This window comes from Schistocerca americana, chromosome X (genome assembly GCF_021461395.2).
Source record: "Schistocerca americana isolate TAMUIC-IGC-003095 chromosome X, iqSchAmer2.1, whole genome shotgun sequence".
Classification (NCBI taxonomy): Eukaryota; Metazoa; Arthropoda; class Insecta; order Orthoptera; family Acrididae; genus Schistocerca; species Schistocerca americana.
Window position 1 is genome coordinate 488397774 of NC_060130.1, and position 20805 is coordinate 488418578.

At 42.4% G+C, this 20805-nt stretch overlaps 1 protein-coding gene and 1 pseudogene across 3 annotated transcripts in view; one reads left to right on the plus strand and one right to left on the minus strand.

The window, feature by feature from the left end:
• LOC124556701 (1-acyl-sn-glycerol-3-phosphate acyltransferase alpha-like) overlaps positions 1-20805 on the minus strand; it is a 713163-nt gene that overhangs the window by 63605 nt on the left and 628753 nt on the right. The gene's annotated exons all lie outside the window — the stretch shown is intronic.
• LOC124556974 lies at positions 4561-4678 on the plus strand (annotated as a pseudogene).

A 20805-nucleotide genomic window follows, 5' to 3' on the forward strand; every position in this document is an offset into this window, starting at 1 on the left:
TCTCTCTGGCAATGGGCAACCGGGGTGGCCCATGAAAAATGTCTTTATGTCAGCAAAGTCGCAGAATCTACACTGAGCTAAGTGACCTTACTGTTAGATAGTTGTAGAAATAATGAAAAAAAAGTCTGCTATCTGCTTTACTGATATGCTGTAGTGTAGCTTTGATGCTGTGGTGTAGCTTCGGCAGACATCATCAGTGTCCATCCCATAAAACAAAAAGGAAAGAGAGAGGATTTAAGAAAAATATACTGAACAATGTCAAGGAGTGTAGAAGAGAAAAGTATGTTAGAACAAGTTTAAGGGAATAAAAGAGATAAAACAAGGCTGTAAATTCAGCAACTGTATGACAGTAAACTTGGAGAGGTTGAAAGAATTCGCCAACCCATTGCAGATAAAGGATTATTGGAACCCTTGACTTAGGTTTTGACAGTTTTAAAATTGTCTTCTTCAGAAGGTATAATGGACACAATGTAATGTATCAGCATGTGATGTAACGCGGTCCACTATACCTTCTGAAGAAGACAATTTTAAACTTGTCGAAACCTAGGTCAAGGGCTCCAAGAAACTTTTATTTGGAACTGGTTGGATGAGTCTTTCAACTTCTCAAAGATACAACAAGGATGGCATCATTGGACTATGATATGCAGGAATAAAGAATGAAAGACAGAAGGAGAGAATATTTTAAAGAACAACGTCATTAAAATCTAGGGAAAACCAGAAATTTGCAGAAGAGAAATAGGTGGAACAAGCTGATAGCAAAGGTGATGAAGAGGAACCAACAGTAGTAGGAATGATTATAGCTGTTAAGGAGATGAAGAACTACAGAGTTGTGGGGAAACATACGATAAGAAGTGAAATTTTCAAATCTGGTGGGATAGAGCTGTTAGCGAAAATGAATGAACTGGTTCGGAAAATTGAGGGAAGTGAAAAAATACGAACAAGTGTTAGTGTGTGAACCATTCAACGAAACATCATCGATATGGGCTTTCTGAGCCGAAGGCCCTCTCAGGTACCCTTGATGACTGCACGACACAACACTGACGTTGGATTGTCGATGACTGGAAACATGTTGACTGGTCAGACGAGTCTCGTTTCAAATTGCATTGAGCTGAACGACGTGTATGGGTATGGAGACAACCTCATGAATCCAAGGACCCTGCTTTTCAGCAGGGGACTGTTGAAGCTGATGGAGGCTCTGTAATGGTGTGGTACGTGTGCAGTTGGAGTGAAATGGGACCCCTGATAGACTAGATATGACTCTGACAGGTGACCCATATGTAAGCATCCTGTCTGATCACCTGCATGCATTCATGTCCATTGTGCATTCCGATGGATGTGGACAATTCCAGCAGGACAATGAGACACCGCACACATCCAGAGCTACTACATTGTGGCTCCGGGAACACTCTTCCGAATTTAAACGTTTCTGCTGGCGACCAAACTCCCCAAATATGAAAGTTATTGAGCATATCTAGGATGCTTTGGAATGTGCCGTTCAGTAGAGATCTCCACTCCCTCGTACTCTTACAGATTTAGGACAGCCCTGCAGTATTCATGGTGTCAATTCCCTCCAGCACATCTTCAGACATTAGTCGAGTCCATGCCATGTCGTGTTGCGGCACTTCTGCGTGCTCATGGGGGCTCTACACGATATTCGGCAGGTGTACCAGTTTCTTTGGTTCTTCAATGTATATTCAACAGGACGCCTCAGAACATAGCATTTTTTGATGACAGCCATGCTTAGGGGGAATAGGGAATGTCTACTGAGAAACTACGTAGTTTCATAACTTGAAGTGTCTGCATTTGGCTTGGTCATAAGTAAGATAAAAAACTAAATATATGATCAACACAAGAAACAAAAAAAGGTGGAGAGGCGATGAACTGATTGAAATGTTTGAAAGAGTACACCAGTTTAAATATTCGTGAGGTATAGCTACAGAAGATAATATGTTACCACCTGAGATAAAGGCAAGAATAACAATAGGAACCGAGTGCTATTACAGCTTCCTTAATATGTTGCGATCCTCCAACATCTCAAGACAGCTGAAGATGACAGTTTACAAAACTGTTATAAAACCTGTTATGTACGGAACCGAAATGCAGACAGTAACACGAAAAGTTAGAAATACCTTGGATGCATGGGAACGCAATGTAGTTCGAAAGATACCTGTGGGGTATCACGTGATAATGGCGCAAACGGCCTTGCCGCAATGGTAACATCGGCTCCTATCAGATCAGCGAAGTTAAATAATGATGGGCTTGGCTAGCACTTGGATGGGTGACTATCCGCGTCAGCCGAGCACTGATGGGAAGCGGTCTGCACTCAATCCTCGTGAGGCTGTTTGAAGACTTACTTGATTGAGAAGTAGCCGCTCCGTTCACGAACACTGATAACTGTCGAAAGAGCGATGTGCTCATGGCACGTCTCACCAGATCCGCTTCCAGTGATGCCTATCGGCTGAGATGACACGGCATTCGGTCGGTACCGTTGGGTCTTTGGTGGCCTCTTCGAACGGAGTTTAGTTTAGGTGTAATGATGGCGGTTGGAGAATTGGGACCAATGCAGAACACTATGAACTCTATTAGAATCAACAAGTCACCACAGATGTAAAGGCACGAAGGTTACAGTGGCTGGGATGTGTACAGAGAATGGAAGAACAGTAAGTGCCAAAGAAGATGCAGTCTGCACAGCCAGAGGGTAGCTGCGCAGTGGGGAGATCAAGAGTTCTATGGCTGGATGATGCAGAGATGGATCTGAGATGAATACGAGTGCGGAACTGGAGAAGGATAGCGAAGTCGAGGGATGATTGAAGGAGATAGGTGGTCGACAAGCCTTCGTGGACTTATGAGATCAATGAATGGATCAGTAGTGAAATAAAATTACTACAGTCGGAGATATTTAGCATTTAGTTGGACATTCAACAGTGAAGCTACCAGTTATGCACAACACCCCTCTTTCAGCCTATGCCCCTGGAGTCTGTTGAGCATCTCTGTAGGGCTCTCGCGTCGACTAAACGAACCTGTGACGAAACGCGCCGCTCTTCATTAGATCTTGCCTCCCTCTTCTACTAATCTAATCCGATAAGGGTCCCAGACTGATGAGCGATACTCAAGAAGCGGTGGAAAAAGTGTTTTGTAAGTCACTTCCTTCGTGAATGAGTGATACTTTATGAAGGTTCTCCTAATGAGTCTCAGTCTGGCATCTGATTTTCCTCGTACTTTTGCGAACGGCGTCGTGGAACTTCCAACATAACAACTAGATCGTCTATATACATTGTAAACCGTAACGACGTTATTAAACTTTCTTCGGGTACTTCTGTAATTACCTTTACATTGGTTGATTTTGTTACGTTAAGAGCGACGTGTTGAGTTCTGTCTACAAGGAAGTCCTGAATTCAGTCACGAATCTGTTTCAGCAGTCGGTAAACTCGTATTCTGTTCACTACACGACTGTGCGGAATTGTACGAAATGCATTCCTGAACTGAAGGAACACGGCATTAACTTGCGTGACAGTGTCTATGGCGCTCTGCATCACATGGATCAACAGAACGAACCGAGTTCGCAAGTTTTCCGTTTTCGAAATCTGTGTTGACTTTCAGAGGGGAGATTTTCGTTCTCCGAAAATGTCATAATAGGTGAGCATAACACATGTTCCATAACTCTACTACAGATTGCCGTAAGCGGTATAGGCCTATAATTATATGCAACTGTTCTACGACCCTTCTTGAGAACGAGAATGACCTGTGCTTGTTTCCAGTCGCTAGGTCTCCTTCGCTGAGTGATCTAAAAACTATAAGGGGAGCAGGTTATTTCGCATAATCTCTGTAGAATCTCACGGGTATCTCATCCGATCCAGATGCGTTTCCACTGTTAAGCGATTGTACTTGCTTTACATTTCCGCGATCATTTATCTTAATATCTATTTGTTTTGTTGGCATTTGTACTGCTTATGCTAATGCCCAAGATGGAAACAATTAAAGAAGAAGAAATTTTATCGTGATAAAGAGAGAAAATGGTTCTAATCTATACAAGAACAATGCACGTGTGAAGCACGACGTTCGGAAATGTAGGGTTCCTGTTTGTGTTCAAAACGGTGCATCTGTCGCATTCGTGAGGTGATGCGTGCGCTTGAAAATGCTCAGTGCTACACACAGTATAGTACATTTGTTAAAGAACAATTCAGATGTGTCGGTAGAAACAGCAGTAGCAGCCGTAATAGAACAGGCAACCTAAGGAGACCGTCTCTGAGGAGTGAGGGGGAAGTCGGGGAAACACTCCTTCCTCTCGTTCCCTTCCACCCTGTGGCTGCCTATGCTCTGTGATAGCGGCCGCCTGAAAAATATTGCCTTACTATTAGACTTCGTTGTCAATCTTGTTTTGTTTCGTTGTTCGTCAGCACCAGCGCCAAAGGGGAAAATTCTGGTAAAATGTGCATGCTGACATCACTACGCCAATGTAAGCAAGAAATGGAGGAGGGAACCCTACCATTGGCGATGTTTTAACTGAATAAAATAAAATATGCATCGTGATTTTAAAAAAATCCAGTATTAATAAACTACGGCAACGGCCTTGCCGCAGTGGATACACCGGTTCCAGTCAGATCACCGAAGTTACGCGCTGTCGGACGTGGCCGGCACTTGGATGGGTGACCATCCGGGCCGCCAAGCGCTGTTGCCATTTTTCGGGGTGCACTCAGCCTCGTGATGCCAAGTGAGGAGCTACTCGACCTCGGCTCCGGTCAAACAAAACCATCATAACGACCGGGACAGTGGTGTGATATCCACACGCCCTTCCCATCCGCATCCCCCGCCCAGGATGTTACGGCGGTCGGATAGTCCCGATGGGCTACTTGTGGCCTGAAGACGGAGTGCATTAATAAACTACACTGCCTAACAAAAAGGGTGAAGCACCCAGAAGAAGAGAAGGAAACAGAATGAAACTTCACAGGTTGAGAGGGTGTGTGAAGTTATTCAGTGATTACAAAATCGAGTTAAATTTATGGAGACCTTGGAAGTATGAACCTACACTACTGGCCATTAAAATTGCTACACCAAGAAGAAATGCAGATGATGAACGGGCATTCATTGGACAAATATATTATGCTAGAACTGACATGTGATTACATTTTCACGCAATTTGGGTGCATAGATCCTGAGAAATCAGTACCCAGAACAACCACCTCTGGCCGTAATAACGGCCTAGATACGCCTGGGCATTGAGTCAAACAGAGATTGGATGGCGTGTACAGGTACAGTTGCCCAAGCAGCTTCAATACGGTACCACAGTTCATCAAGAGTAGTGACTGGCGTATTATGACGAGCCAGTTTCTCGGCCACCATTGACCAGACGTTTTCAGTTGGTGAGAGATTTGGAGAATGTGCTGATCAGGGCAGCAGTCGAACATTTCCTGTATCCAGAAAGGCCCGTACAGGACCTGCAATATGCGGTCTTGCATTATCCTGTTGAAATGTAGGGTTTCGCAGGAATCGAATGAAGGGTAGAGCCAAGGGTCGTAACGCATCTGAAATGTAACGTCCACTGTTCAAAGTGCCGTCAATGCGAACAAGAGATGACCGAGACGTGTAACCAATGGCACCCCATACCATCACGCCGGGTGATACGCCAGTATAGCGATGACTAATGCACGCTTCCAATGTGCGTTCACCGCGATGTCGCCAAACACGTATGCGATCATCATGATGCTGTAAACAGAACCTGGATTCATACGAAAGAATGACGTTTTGCCATTCGTGCACCCAGGTTCGTCGTCGAGTACACCATCGCAGGCGCTCCTGTCTGTGATGCAGCATCAAGGGTAAACGCAGCAATTGTCTCCGAGCTCATAGTCCATGCTGCTGCAAACATCGTCGAACTGTTCGTGGAGATGGTTGTTGTCTTGCAAACGTCCCCATCTGTTGACTCAGGGATCGAGACGTGGCTCCACGATCCGTTACAGCCATGTGGATAAGATGCCTGTCATCACGACTGCTAGTGATACGAGGCCGTTGGGATCCAGCACGGCGTTCCGCATTACCTTCCTGAACCCACCGATTCGATATTCTGCTGACAATCATTGGATCTCGACCAACGCGAGCACGAATGTAGCGATACGATAAACCGCAATCGCGATAGGCTACAATCCGACCTTTATCAAAGTCGGAAACGTGAAGGTACGCATTTCTCCTCCTTACACGAGGCATCACAACAACGTTTCACCAGGCAATGCCGGTCAACTGCTGTTTGTGTATGAGAAATCGGTTGGAAACTTTCCTCATGTCAGCACGTTATAGTTGTCGCCACCGGCGCCAACCTTGTGTGAATGCTCTGAAAAGCTAATCATTTGCATATCACAGCATCTTCTTCCTGTCGGTTAAATTTAGCATCCGTAGCACGTCATCTTCATGGTGTAGCAATTTTAATGGCCAGCAGTGTACTTATCAGTACGTCGCTGCGTCTCCTCTGGCCTCTGGCCTGGCCCAGTGCATACACTGATTTGGCTGTGAATGGTGTCATAAAGCCGCTGTATCCTCTACTGAGGTAAGGTGGTCCACAACTGTTGCAGCTTGTCCTTGATATCCTGGGTACTGGGACTGGGATCGAGTTGATGTCCGAGCTGGTCTTACAAGTATTCCATCGGGGGCCAAATCTGGGGATCTTGCTGCCCATGTGACTCAGCATCACGCAGACAGTTCATAGAAACATGCGCCAAGAGTGACCGAGTATTGTCTTGTTGAAAACTGGTACCACGATACTGTTGCAAGTGAGGTAACACACGAGGGTGCAGGATGTTTGTGACGTACCAATGTGCCGTCAGGGTTCCCTCATTCATTACCAGTCGTGAACTGAAGTCATACCCGATGGCTTCTCACCCCATGACGTACTACTATACCTCTCCAAAATACTGGAAGAATGGGACATCATCCCAGTTCGCCACCATACTCGCTGACGGGTTTCATCCAAAGAGGTGCAGCACAGTGGCTCATCGCTGAACACACTGCGACGCCATGATTCCGGGTCAAGGCACCAAGCCAATCGCAGCCGTTTGCGTTGTGGGTTAATGGTAGCCTGCGCATAGGACAGTAATCCCCAAATAGGTTGCTGCTAGTCTCCAACCAATGGTGTGGAGTGGCGGATTTAAAAATTTTGCGCCCCTGGGCACATCATATTAAATGCGCCCCCCCCCCCCCCAAAAAAAGCATGTTTTAAATAATAATTATTACCCGACCACTTCAAAATTGCCGTTTTGGTGGGAGCGCTGTGAGCTGTTTCCGTACTCTGCTATTCGTTGTTCTGAAGGACTCGTCAGCGGTCTAGTCGCGCTCAATCAAAGTGTAATATGGTTCCTGAACTGTACTTGGTGTACGGCAGCGATAAAACAAACTTAAAACTGCACTATGTTAACATATCCTTCTGTCGAACGACAACAGAAACGAACACAAGGAAAATAACTTTTCTTTTATGGCCTAACAACTCAGCAGAATGTGTAGGAGACAACGGATTTTTGTTATACATTCACTTTTAATATGGTCTTTTACACGAAACCGTTGAAAATGAAAATAAAAAAGTTGTGTTAATATCTAAAAATTGAAGCGAACGTGTCATACATTAGAAATTACTAAGAACTTTTACAGAGATGCGTTCAAAATTAAAATTAAGCTGTCGTTTTACGATCTAATAACTTGAATGTGTAGCAGATGCAAAAAAACACGTTTGGTATTAATACGTGAATCTATAGGAAAGCACAAGAAATGAAAATGAAATAGAGATTTCTGTGCTCGAACTAATAACTAAATACAGGCGAACAAACACAGAAATGGATTTGCTATTACATTATTTTACAGACTAGTGTGGAAAAATCAAATCTGATTTATAATCTAATAGTTAATGTGTAAAGCATTAGGATCTGTGTAGCTAGATGTTGCATAATAAGTGTGCGCAACACCTTTAATCCATGTAAGGGCTGAACCGTTTTGTATTGCAGCTACTGCTCTAACCATAGCTCTTTCTAACGGTGTTAGCCAAGCTTTTACGTATTTATTGACAGAACTGAACTACATTATATATTAACACTTTTTCATCGGAGCGTACTCTCCGATAACATATATTTCCGCGATAACTATACATTTCAGCAGACGCCAAGAATACACATCAGTTGCAATATACTACAGTATCAGTATGACTTGACTATACAGCGCCGAGCGGCCTGGTCATTCGGGTATTGTTTAGTACTTTCGGGCGCCTTCGGTCATGTCTGCACGTAAACAACGTTTAGTTCCGCGTTCTGCCATCGGCAATTGTAAAATAGACAGGTAATACGTAGTATGTAAATCCAATGCATGTGCTCTAAGTTACAATAAAAAGCACATTATAATCTTATATTTTTAAAACTAATAAGAATAAATAAACAAACTCACCAGTCAGCAAAGTTTGCGTATGGCTTTTCATAGTTCAGACAGTTATCAGTTAGGATGTTGGCTTTGATGTGAAGAGTGGTCAAGGCGTTCAATCTCTCCACAGACAACGTAGAACGTAGGTACGATTTCAGTCTTTTAAGAGCCGAAAACGAGCGTTCTGCTGAACAGTTTGTAAGAGCCATACATAGAAATATTCTAAGAGCAATGTCAACATTCGGAAACGCGGACTGTAACCTCTTTTCGTAAAAATTTACTCATTTCGACTGGTATATCACTAATCTCAGAAGATTTCAAAAGTTCCGCGAAATGCTCACATTCACTAGGGAAGGACGGCTCTAAATCTGTGTCATATGGCGCTTGGAGTTTGGCTGCACGTTCAGCAATATCGTCAGGTGAACTATTCTTCAGGTTACTGAAAACTGTGGAGGAGTCCAACAGTGTTCTATAGCTTTCCTTCCATCTCACTAATTCAGTGTACAGTTTGTAGAGTACTGGGAGAAATGTTTCGACTCTAAATTTCTCCCTTCCAATCAGAAAAACTTCTTCAGGGTCCGCTTCTTCGTCATAATGAAGTTTGCGTTTTCGTGATCTTTTATAGGTCCATTCATAGTCTATATCACTTCAATCTCCATGGATTTATTTTAATTACAGTCCAACATGCCACGAATAGATGCAATAAATTCTACAAGTGATTCATATAATTCATGAACTATTTCAGTGTCAATATTTACATTTTGCAATTTCAAGATTTACACAATCAAATCTCTGGAGTATGTCCTTCCAAACTGTCATTATGAATACTGTTTCTAGTCTGCTGAGTTGATTCAATAGAGTTGAAGCCTCATTTCGCACAAGTGGTTTTTCAAACGTATTATTGGCAATATGGGTTGGCTGGCTCTGAGCACTATGGGACTTAACATCTATGGTCATCAGTCCCCTAGAACTTAGAACTACTTAAAGCTAACTAACCTAAGGACAGCACACAACACCCAGTCATCACGAGGCAGAGAAAATCCCTGCCCCGCCGGGAATCGAACCCGGGAACCCGGGCGTGGGAAGCGAGAACGCTACCGCACGACCACGAGCTGCGGACGGCAATATGGGTGAGGGCATTGATAACGCCCTCCCTGTTTTCATGTAGACTTACACACGCTTCCTCTCTTGCTGACCAACGTATTTTTGATAAATTTTTTACCGTTTTGCTTCCCGGTTTCATGAAACAAAGAAGTTTATCCCAGCGCTGTGTAGAAGCAGAGAAAAAATTATTAAGGCTTTGCACTACAGTGAAAAGTGAGCATGCTTCCCGACAACAGCTTGCAGCACTAGTGCCAACTGAATTCAAAGAACGTGCTGCAGAAGGCACATAACGTGCTTTCTGATTTCGCACTTTAATGCGTGCCTGTAAACCAGTGTAGGTTCCTGACATATTGCTTGCGTTGTCATATGACTGGCTTCTACAGTCAGTAATATCAATGGAATTTGTAGACAGGACTTTTAGTACGGCCTCAGCTAAGTTTTCGGACTTGTGTCCCGGGTTTGGTAAAAACAGAAGGAAACGTTCAACAGGTTCACCATTCTCGTTCACATATCTTGATATGAAAGATAACTGATCGATATGTGAAATGTCCGCAGTAGAATCTACTACTATAGAGAAATATTTGGCCTGTTTTATTTCACGTATGATAATTTTTTTATTCGTTTAAAAAGAAGCTCTATTACTTTATTACAGATTGTTGAAGAAAGGTAAATTGTATGTCCCTGCCCTGGATTTCCATATCTTTCAATGTGCTCTGCGAGAAAAGGATCAAACTCGGCTATAAGTTCAAGAGACAACATAAATTGACCATTATGTAATGAATGGAATCTTTCAATGTGTCCACGTAGGGGAAGTCCATCTTCTTAGCTTCTTCACTACTGCAAACACCCTTTTCAACACACTTCGCCAGTACATTTTTTTCTGTCTCAACATATGACTGGAAATGGTTTTCTGTTGTTCCAAGTGACTTTTTTATTGTTAAGAGTGATAACTCAGAATGTTTGTGTTCAAGTGAAGTCTCATGATGAGATGAAATATTAGAAATATTTTTCCAATCTTCAATACCATTAGGAGCAATTACAGCCTTACCTCTGAACAATTAACATGGCGCACAAAAAACAGCACCGGTGCTACAGGAGTATACTAGAAAATTACGCAAATTTGATTCACCATTTAAAAGTTTACGGTAAAATACATTTTTGTTCAAATATTTGGTTTTATCGCCTATTGATCTTCTTGAATTAGAAAAATCACCGTTGCAATTTTGATTAATGCCACCTTGTAAGAGATTGTCGATTTTTGATTCACTGACATACCATTCTGCAGGATCATCACTAACGAGGTTATTTCTTTTTGTAATGCCTGACTCGTCACATAATTTTTCGTGAAACTCTAAATCAGCAACAATTTGCTTTCCTTCATTTTTAACTTTTGTTTCGTCAGTATTTACTCCTTTTACAACAGCTGCAGTGCCAGAAATGTCATCCGTACTACTTGAATTCAAAGGCGAACCAGCAACATTTTTTGCGGAAAATTTATCTACTCTGCCAAGAGTTTTTAGAGCATTGGCTTCTCGTTCTCGCCTTTCCTTCGACAATTTCCGAAATGCCGCCCCACTTAACTTTACACGTTCGCTTTTTTCCCTGTTATTCATGTTAAGGCGCTTAAAAAACTGACAACCAACAGTCAAAACAAAAGAAAAAATGTAAAAGGAAAGAAAGACCGTATCCAGTTCCAGTCGTACTACACCGCATATGAGCTCAAAGCTTTTTACCTTAAATATGGCACACGAGCACACAGATTTTTCCTTTAAGCAGGGTGCGATGAACTGGCCAACTCGGATTACTTGACATAACTGTGCTATGAAATAGCGACAATGCAGAATAATTTAATTTCATTGTCGCCTGTTTCTCGGTTGTCAGTGAACAGTAGAAGCACACCTACCGGCTGGAATTCGTCTCGTAAAGAAAACGGGACAGTTCCTTTTTCGGCTTCTGTGTCCCGCGTCGCCGGAATTTTAGCAGGGACGCAGAAAAATGTTCAGAATATTCTTGACACTGACTTTCTAATTTAAAAAGCAAATAATTTTTGCAGTCTCTTGCAGTGAGGTGTGCTGGATTGACTTTTATCCCACTTAATTCTTGTAACATTTTAGCGACTTCTGTGGGCAGAGAAGACAGACTACAAAGTTTAAGTAGTCTTGTTGGCATTTGATGTTGTGTGTTGTCATTTGTGTGGACACTGCTGTTATGTCTACACGAAAATGGACCTTTTATTCCAACATAAAATAAAAATAACCTTTCTTCGAAGAAAAAAAGCTTAGTTAAGAAGTTTAACATAAAATTCGCAATGCCACGTACTATTCGATTGCACAGAGTGGGAACTTTGATATCGTGCAGGCTGCAGCACAATAAATGAGACAAACGAAATAAATGATACAAACGAATGTTGGTTTCTTATTCTTCTTTCGCCAAAAAAATTAACTAAGTAAATAAATAAATAAATAAAACTTTTAAACTGTTGTGAAGTGTATTTCACACGTTATTTGATATTCTGCTTATGTCCTTTTCGTATAAACATGTGTTTAAATATGTGAAACATTCCCAGTATCAACATGTTTTGTTAAACGGGTGTCATTAAATCAAAGCTCAGATATTGAAGACCACAGAGCTTTCACATTAATTAAAGTAATGGAGGGTTGATTTGATACTTCTCCATAATTTATACAAGAAATTTAACTAGAGTCCGGTTTTACATACTGAGGCCCACACATGTTACAATAATTAAGAAACTGCTGATTAGTTTATAACAGCTTTTGAGGGGTTCCGGTATTTTCACGGGGAAATATGGTAGGGCTAAGTAGAAACCCCTTCCCATGAACCACGGACCTTGCCGTTGGTGGGGAGGTTTGCGTGCCTCAGCGATACAGATAGCCGTACCGTAGGTGCAACCACAACGGAGGGGTATCTGTTGAGAGGCCAGACAAACGTGTGGTTCCTGAAGAGGGGCAGCTGCCTTTTCAGTAGTTGCAGGGGCAACAGTCTGGATGATTGACTGATCTGGCCTTGCAACACTAACCAAAACGGCCTTACTGTGCTGGTACTGCGAACGGCTGAAAGCAAGTGGAAGCTACAGCCGTAATTTCTCCCGAGGGCATGCAGCTTTACTGTATGGTTAAATGATGATAGCGTCCTCTTGGGTAAAATATTCCGGAGGTAAAATAGTCCCCCATTCGGATCTCCGGGCGGGGACTACTCAAGAGGATATCGTTATCAGAAGAAAGAAAACTGGCGTTCTACGGATCGGAGCGTGGAATGTCAGATCTCTTAATCGGGCAGGTAGGTTAGAAAATTTAAAAAGGGAAATGGATAGGTTAAAGATAGATATAGTGGGAATTAGAGAAGTTCGGTGGCAGGAGGAACAAGACTTCTGGTCAGGTGAATACAGGGTTATAAATACAAAATCAAATAGGGGTAATGCAGGAGTAGGGTTAATAATGAATAAAAAAGCAGGAGTGCGGGTAAGCTACTACAAACAGCATAGTGAACGTATTATAGTGGCCAAGATAGACACGAAGACCGTGACTACTACAGTAGTACAAGTTTATATGCCAACTAGTTCTGCAGATGACGAAGAAATTGAAGAAATGTATGATGAGATAAAAGAAATTATTCAGGTAGTGAAGGGAGACGAAAATTTAATAGTCATGGGTGACTGGAATTCCAGAGTAGGAAAAGGGAGAGAAGGAAACATAGTAGGTGAATATGGATTGGGGCTAAGAAATGAAAGAGAAAGCCGTCTGTTAGAATTTTGCACAGAGCATAACTTAATCATAGCTAACACTTGGTTCAAGAATCATAAAAGAAGATTGTATACATGGAAGAAGACTGGAGATACTGACAGGTTTCAGATAGATTATATAATGGTAAGACAGAGATTTAGGAACCAGGTTTTAAATTGTAAGACATTTCCAGGGGCAGATGTGGACTCTGACCACAATCTATTGGTTATGAACGGTAGATTAAAACTGAAGAAATTGCAAAAAGGTGGGAATTTAAGGAGATGGGACCTGAATAAACTGAAAGAACCAGAGGTTGTAGAGAGTTTCAGGGAGAGCATAAGGGAACAATTGACAAGAATGGGGGAAAGAAATACAGTAGAAGAAGAATGGGTAGCTTTGAGGGATGAAGTAGTGAAGGCAGCAGAGGATCAAGTAGGTAAAAAGACGAAGGGCTAGTGGAAATCCTTGGGTAACAGAAGAAATATTGAATTTAATAGATGAAAGGAGAAAATATAAAAATGCAGTAAATGAAGCAGGCAAAAAAGAATACAAACATCTCAAAAATGAGATCGACAGGAAGTGCAAAATGGCTTAGCAGGGATGGGTAGAGGACAAATGTAAGGATGTAGAGGCTTATCTCACTAGGGGTAAGATAGATACTGCCTACAGGAAAATTACAGAGACCTTTGGAGAAAAGAGAACCACTTGTATGAATATCAAGAGCTCAGATGGAAACCCAGTTCTAAGCAAAGAAGGGAAAGCAGAAAGGTGGAAGGAGTATATACAGGGTCTATACAAGGGCAATGTACTTGAGGACAATATTTTGGAAATGGAAGAGGATGTAGATGGAGATGAAATGGGAGATATGATACTGCGTGAAGAGTTCGACACAGCACTGAAAGACCTGAGTCGAAACAAAGCCCCGGGAGTAGACAACATTCCATTAGAACTAATGATGGCCTTGGGAGAGCCAGTCCTGTCAAAACTCTACCATCTGGTGAGAAAGATGTATGAGACAGGCGAAATACCCTCAGACTTTAAGAAGAATATAATAATTCCAATCCCAAAGAAAGCAGGTGTTGACAGATGTGAAAATTACCGAACAATCAGTTTAATAAGTCACGGCTGCGAAACACTAACGCGAATTCTGTACAGACGAATGGAAAAACTAGTAGAAGCCGACCTTGGGGAAGATCAATTTGGATTCCGTAGAAATATCGGAACACGTGAGGCAATACTGACCCTACGACTTATCTTAGAAGCTAGATTAAGGAAAGGCAAACCTACGTTTCTAGCATTTGTAGACTTACAGAAAGCTTTTGACAATGTTGACTGGAATACTCTCTTTCAAATTCTGAAGGTGGCAGGGGTTAAATTCAGGGAGCGAAAAGCTATTTACAATTTGTACAGAAACCAGATTGCAGTTATAAGAGTCAAGGGACATGAAAGGGAAGCAATGGTTGGGAAGGGAGTGAGACAGGGTTGTAGCCTCTCCCCGATGTTATTCAATCTGTATATTGAGCAAGCAGTGAAGGAAACAAAAGAAAAATTCGGAGTAGGTATTAAAATCCATGGAGAAGGAATAGAAACTTTGAGGTTCGCCGATGACATTGTAATTCTGTCAGAGACAGCAAAGGACTTGGAAGAGCAGTTGAGCGGAATGGATAGTGTCTTGAAAGGAGAATATAAGATGAACATCAACAAAAGCAAAACGAGGATAATGGAATGTAGTCGAATTAAGTCAGGTGATACTGAGGAAATTAGATTAGGAAATGAGACACTTAAAGTAGTAATGGAGTTTTGCTATTTGGGGAGCAAAATAACTGATGATGGTCGAAGTAGAGAGGATATAAAATGTAGACTGGCAATGGCAAGGAAAGCATTTCTGAAGAAGAGAAGTTTGTTAACATCGAGTATAGATTTAAGTGTCAGGAAGTCGTTTCTGAAAGTATTTGTATGGAGTGTAGCCATGTATGGAAGTGAAACATGGACGATAAATATTTTGGACAAGAAGAGAGTGGAATCTTTCGAAATGTGGTGCTACAGAAGAATGCTGATGATTAGATGGGTAGAGCATATAACTGATGAGGAAGTGTTGAATAGTATTGGGGAGAAGAGAAGTTTGTGGCACAACTTGACTAGAAGAAGGGATCGGTTGGTAGGACATGTTCTGAGGCATCAAGGGATCACCACTTTAGTATTGGAGGGCAGTGTGGAGGGTAAAAATCGTAGAGGGAGACCAAGAGACGAATACACTAAGCAGATTCAGAAGGATGTAGGTTGCAGTAGGTACTGGGAGATGAAAAAGCTTGCACAGGATAGAGTAGCATGGAGAGCTGCATCAAACCAGTCTCAGGACTGAAGACCACAACAACAACAAGTAGAAGCCGACAACATTCTCGGAGTAATAATGTTTCAAACATTGTATTGTAGATCGCCGTCCTGACAGCTTACTTCAAAATATTCTGAACAATCATGAAGATGATACCAGACAGAAACCCAATGTTCAATTTCCATTCAGTCACCAAGTAAACTATGTATATTTCCAAGCTTGTATTGTCGAATTTCATTCTAAAGTCTTATTTAAACTAGCAAGTTGGTTAATAATATTAAAAGCTTTTGTCTTTTGCAAGCATAGTTATTTTAAAAAGTAAAAGGTTAAACTGAGTACAGAGCAAAAAATGCCGCCCCCCTTAAGTTTCCGCTCCTAGGCCCGTGCCTAGTGGGGCTATATGTAAATATGGGATGGCACAAAATGTTGGAGGGTTTACATTACTTGTTCACGGATGGCAGAGTCACATGTGAAAGGGTTGCGAAATGCATGATGCACAATACTGCTATCTGCCCTTGTGGTGGTCAGACATGATCAACCTTCGACCAGAACCTTGACGACGAGTACCCCTGCCCCCACGTTCTCATGCAGTCCAACATCGGGCCCACGATCACATCAGAATGCTCCACAAATTCGGATACTGAGTGACTGGACCAGCCGGCTAAGTGGAGATCCACAATGAGGCTTGCTTTAAACTCTGCCAGGTGCTGACAACGCCGTCTCACTCGTGTACGCAGTATCTCCATGTCCTCCTCAGTGATCGCTCAACATCTGACGCTGTTCACGTCCGTAACATACACCCTACCAGGCCTAATAACGATATTAACACGAACAACATTATTGTACTCGCGTTGCCCTGCTATCTGTCACAAAGAATTGCAGCTAAAATTGTTCATACGTGCATACGTGTACGAAGTTACATACACGGTGAAAATTATCTAAACCGATAAACTCTGGGAGGTTGCACGGGGCACCGAATAAAATTTTTTATCTGCTTTCATAATTACCTGTGAACATTTTTAAAGAGGCAGAGGGAGTTTCTCTGTATGAAAATTAATTAAACTAACGTACTCTGGGAGGTTGCATGGTACAGTAAAAATACTTTTTCTAAAGAATTTTTCTGTGAGGACAAAAAGTAACAGAAACGAGTTTTAACTCATTATTACCAAGAGAGAAATCATTAACGCAACACAATTACTTCAGTTACAATAGAGGTGCCGGCCGGAGTGGCCGAGCGGTTCTAGGCGCTACAGTCTGGAACCGCGCGACCGCTACGGTCGCAGGTTCGAATCCTGCCTCGGGCATGGATGTGTGTGGTGTCCTTAGGTTAGTTAGGTTTAAGTAGTTCTAAGCTCTAGGGGACTGATGACCACAGCAGTTAAGTCCCATAGTGCTCAGAGCCATTTGAACCATTACAATAGAGGTTCAAAAATGCCTGCATTGACTTGTTCCGTCTAACACAGTCAAAGACTGCAGGATTATTCTCCATTCCCACCGCTGCTGTCACTATCTGGGCAACCAGATTCTCTTCTGGTTCAACAGGGGTTTTGTAAACAGGCTTGCACATCTCTCCTCACACAGAAAAGTTCATAGAGGACATATCAGGGGATCTAGAAGCCATGGTACAGGGCCACCAATGCCATTGCACTTCTCTGGAAACTGTCGGTTCAAGAATCGATGCACAGGACAACTGAGATGTGCCGGCGGCCGTCATAATGGAACCACATGCGCTGTCTTGTAGCGAGTGGAACATCATCCAGCAAGTCTGACAATGCAATGACGAGGAAATTGTAATAATGCCCACCCGCTAATGGCGTAGATAGGAGATACTGCCCAATTAACAGTCACCAACAACATCTACCCACACACTCTCGTAGAGCCGAAATTGATGACCACGAGTAAACGTGGCATACGGATCAACCTCAGCCGAAACGTATGAATTGTGGATGTTGAAGAGCCCTTCACGTCTGAACGTCGCTTCTCCTGTAAACAGTTCATAAGACAGAACTGTAGGATGCATTTGACGCTGTTCAAAGTACCAAATGGTTCAAATGGCTCTGAGCACTATGGGACTTAACATCTGAGGTCATCAGTCCCCTAGAACTTAGAACTACTTAAACCTAACTAACCTAAGGACACCACACACATCCATGCCCGAGGCAGGATTCGAACCTGCGACCGTAGCAGTCGCACGGTTCCGGACTGAAGCGCCTAGAACCGCTCGGCCACCACGCCGGCCTTCAAAGTACCACTGCGAAAACTGTGCTCTGAGTGGATAATCATCTGGTTGCACGTTGTGCTCACGCTGAAAGTGAAATGAATTAACATTTCTTACATTTGTCTGATTCGTCCCCATGTTATGCGTAATTGCACGGGTGTTGAGACGACTGCGTCCTCCATTATATTACAAAATGTTCACAGGTGATTACGACATTAGAGAAAATTGTTTGTTGTGGTTTTCCATATAACTTCCCAGAGTTTGTCTTTTAAATACCTTTTATCCTGCAGACATCCGGCCATGTCTTCTGGGTGCTTCACTTTTTTTGTCAGCGAGTGTACTTACACAGCAGCTACAGATACCACATATACATAAAGGAATAATTTGACTGATACTAAACCAGGGGTACCAGTTTGCCGAAGAAATGAGACGATTTGGTATATTTACTTCTTTAAATGTGAATACTTCAAGTTTAGGCTTTACAACGATTGTTCATGATATCAATTGAAACTACAAGTTTATTGTTAGCCTCAACGACTTATTTTATTTCCATGAAGCGTTTCAGAAGCTTGAACCTCCATCAGCATGTGGATTTATCTCGATTAATACGACATGTATGTGTTATGAGAACGACTTTGGGGAAAGCTGTGGCACTGTCTCCAGTGGTCACAGGCTCCTTTTCCTGTTGTGTTTACATCAGATACACTTTGTATACACTGTGCTGCTGTTTGTACCCACACTTCCGTATCTGTGCTTACTGCGTCAGAATCCACGAAGTTGCTGGCCTTGAGCGGCGGCGGGTAGACCGCGCTGTTGTAATGTGTGGCGCTCGAGAGAAGTTACGCGACGTTCTGCTCCGCAGGTTTAGCCGAAATAATTTACTGGCGCACCCTGACTAATTTTCTGCACCACTAATCTATTAAAAGCAGTCTAACAAGTGTCGCCAGCGGTACTTTGATCGCGAGACATGGTTAAACCCCCCACTATTCCAAAAGTCAATAATAATAATTAAAGCCCTTTAACCGTCCAACTACTTTGAGAAAGATTCGGAGGTCCGATCACTGGACTGGAAAATGTACACCGCGGTCATTTCATACACCACCGCTGGCTCCTACTACGGTCGAGTAGCGACGAGATGTCTGCTGTCAGAGGTCGTAGCGGCAAATGTCAGTGTTTTTTTTGTTTTTTGTTTTTTTTTTTAAATTGATGTATTGTCAGTTGGAAGTACGCGTCCTTTATAAATGTTTGTATAATGATTGATTACGTCACGTTTGCTTGGATACATAAGGAATATTGATAGTACCGGTTTCGGCAAGTAGTTGCCATCTTCAGATGTGCTTAACTATGTTTGTTTATACATTAAGCTTATCTCAAAATGGTAACTACTTGCTTACATCGTTAACGGGAATTTTTTTGTGACGAAATAAATTATTGTACAACCACTAGTATTCACACTGTTAGTGTGTAAGGGGCCAATGTTGGTGTAGTCGACTCTTGCTAATTCGAACCTCGATCAATCGAAGTTCTGTACAAATTGCTCTACATGTCAAGTCCCCTGGGTAAATTGAATAAATCTGATGTGGTTTGATACACTCCATAAAGCGAACATATTATCATTAGATACCGCCCCACAAATACTCTGTAACAATTCGAAGTCAGCGGCTCTGTAATACTCGTTAATTCAAATTGTTTCGTCTTTCTACTCTTTTCCGACACTTCTGTGTTCTCTCAGTAGTGTAGTTACTACAGTACGTAAATCAGTTGTAAGAAAGCCTTCAAAGGAGTGCAAATGTTTGACTTTCGCACGGAAAAGCAGGTTATTGTGCCGGTGGAACAGGAAGTGTAAAAAGTAGTCTTAAGAAAACGTTCGGGCATCCCCGGTTTGGACAATCGTGGAGCAAAAAGACAAGATAGTTGAAAACTCTCCATACGGATGAAGGAAGCAACGAGAGTTCTCGTGTCTTGAAGAAATGTTATTGAAATGCCTTAGTCAATGTAGAGGGCAAAACGTAACTGTCAGGGGTTCTACGCTCAGAAAAAGACTCATCTACTTGCTGCTAATCAGGCCATTGAAATGTTCGCCACTAAGGAGTCAATCAGCCTCAGAAACAGAATGCAGTAATTTCTATTGGCCACGTCGTGCTCTTCAGCAATGAGCTGCTTCCCTCCAGGGGTTTTCAATGTTTATTTCCAACATGTGCTGGAAAACATAGGCCATCCTGGAACAATCTCCCGCTCTAGAAATCGCATCACAACACATTTAGAACAGAGGAGGTCTAATCGTACAGCGCATGCTGTGGATTCAAAGCCATCAGGCAACCCGCAAGGCACTGCGCATGTTTTTCCTTTTTTTTTTTTTTTTTTTTTTTTTTTTTTTTTTTTTTTTTTTTTTTTTTTTTTTTTTAGTATAAGTCTTCTGACTGGTCTGATGCGGTCCGCTACGAATTGAGGAATTTGTGGCGGTACCTATCAGACCAGTCAGAAGACTGCGCTAACCTTTTCATCTCAGAGTAGTACTTGCACCCTAAGTCCTCAATTATTTGTTGGATGTATTCCAATATCTACCTTCCCCTACAAATTTTACCCTCTATAGCTCCCTCTAGAGCCACAGAGATTATTCTCTGTTGTCGTAATACATACCCTATCATACTCATCTTCATTATGATCTTCATCGTTGCACTCATTGCGACTCCATTCATCAGCAGTCCATGATTCCAGGTCACGACACCAATCCAAGCGCAGCCGTTTGCGTTGTAGTGTTAACGGTACCCTGCGCGTGGGACGGTAATTCCCCAGACTGGCTGCTGCTTGTCTCCGACCAGTGGTATGAGATGACGCAGAATGATGTATTACTTGTTCACTGATGGCAGGAGCAGATGTGAAGACGCCTGATGCACAGCACTGCTATCTTCCCTTGTGGTGGCCAGACACGACCGTTCGATTCTTCACTAATTATGTGGAGGACCTCCTCATTCTTTATCCAATCAATCTGCCAAGTTTTCAGTATTCTTCCGTAGCACCAC